The 1572-nt window shown below is 43.3% G+C and overlaps 1 protein-coding gene across 8 annotated transcripts in view; it reads left to right on the forward strand.

The window, feature by feature from the left end:
- Positions 1-1572, forward strand: part of LOC101860885 (phosphatidylinositol 3,4,5-trisphosphate 5-phosphatase 2A) — a 104826-nt gene that overhangs the window by 69818 nt on the left and 33436 nt on the right. The gene's annotated exons all lie outside the window — the stretch shown is intronic.

Here is a 1572-nt window from a genome sequence, read left to right on the forward strand (position 1 = left end):
TGCAAGTAGTATGTGTATACCTTTCTGTCGCTTTTTTATCGCTCTTCTTCTCCTCCTCCTCCTCCTCCTGTTGCTGCTGCTGCTGCTGTCTGTGTGGGTGGTAAGAGGGTGTCACTACAGCATCAACCCGTGCTTCTTTTCTTTCCCTCCGTTTTTTCTGTCTTGTAGGTAGGTGGAGGGCGTTACTGCACGCTGGCGTGTGTGCATGAAAGCATTGGCCAACACGCAATATAAAGTAGTCCACCATCGCACGCCTTCTTACACATTATAATGCATTGCTATACACATTTTGTTCTCAGCTTATCTCTTCTCGGCATTTCTGTTCTTTTTGGTATGGGCTACTTGTGACTGTTTATGTTTCTTTGGTAATGCACACTATATATAATAGAACTGGCTGTTGAGCGGGAATTTGTACTGTACAAATCATTCTATAAGAGCCAGTCCCACGTATCAAGGTTTTAGCGAATTTTTCAGGAGGTACAAAAAAACTGATTAATGCAGGTTATGTATGAATGATCAACACACCGGAAAAGATTAAGCCCAAAAAGCCTATCATATGATACGCGATTTCGGAATTCTTGGCTTTACTGTCCGTTCCATAGTAATTCTTGTTGCGTCATCCAAGTTGTAACAATATTGAAATCCATTCCGCACATCTCAAAATGAGCTAATTTGGAAGCACACAGATATGATAAGTGAAACATTTATTAAATTTGCTTTTTGTAGCGGTTTTAAGGCGGGGAAACTCAATGAACGTATACAGAAATGAAGCCCATGATATGCGCTTTCGATTGGTGAAAAAAAATTCGCGGCTATATCATGATACGCGGATCTGGCTCTATAGGACAAAAGGCTGCTGCTGTATTGGTTGTTTTTGTTTTGTTTTTGCTTTTTTGATTCAACGCCTTGTACGGCACCGACGATGCTTATATACCGTAGGCTTTACCCCACGGGGCTGTGCCACTGACTGTAGTGTCTTTAGGCCATTCCCAAAGGCGGAAATTCCTCGTTCATGCACAGTAGAATAATTTTGTAAATGGGCTGATTCATCATGTCACGCTCATAACTGTGCCTGATCTACAACAGGGAACTGCTGCTTTTTCTTTCCTACTCCTTACTATTGTAATTTTCCTCTACTTCTTTTGTATGTTTGTCACACTCTTGTGACCTGCTATTTCCGGGGTGCCTTGATAGTCGAAACCGACTGTGTGCTTTTGAAGCTAGAGGGGTGAGCAGAGTAAGTTTGATTCCCTGTAAGGACTTCTCTGTTGACACCCACCCCTTGGCGCTCATATGACCTTATGCAGTTGCGAGCGCCGTAAAACCCTCTACTTAAACTGAAATAACGTAGGCTGTACAGGGGGCTTGTCACAGCTCTGTGTTTTATATTATAGTCTTGTGGGTCAAGGTGCCTTTACTTCTATGTGGGTGAAGTGGACCTTCTCTCTCTCTCTCTCTCTCTCTCTCTCTCTCTCTCTCTCTCGTTCTCTCTCTCTCACACACACTCTCTCTCTCGTTCTCTCTCACACACACAGTCTCTCTCTCTCTCTCTCTCTCTCTCTCTCTCTCTCT

This window comes from Aplysia californica, unplaced genomic scaffold, assembly GCF_000002075.1.
Source record: "Aplysia californica isolate F4 #8 unplaced genomic scaffold, AplCal3.0 scaffold00120, whole genome shotgun sequence".
Classification (NCBI taxonomy): Eukaryota; Metazoa; Mollusca; class Gastropoda; order Aplysiida; family Aplysiidae; genus Aplysia; species Aplysia californica.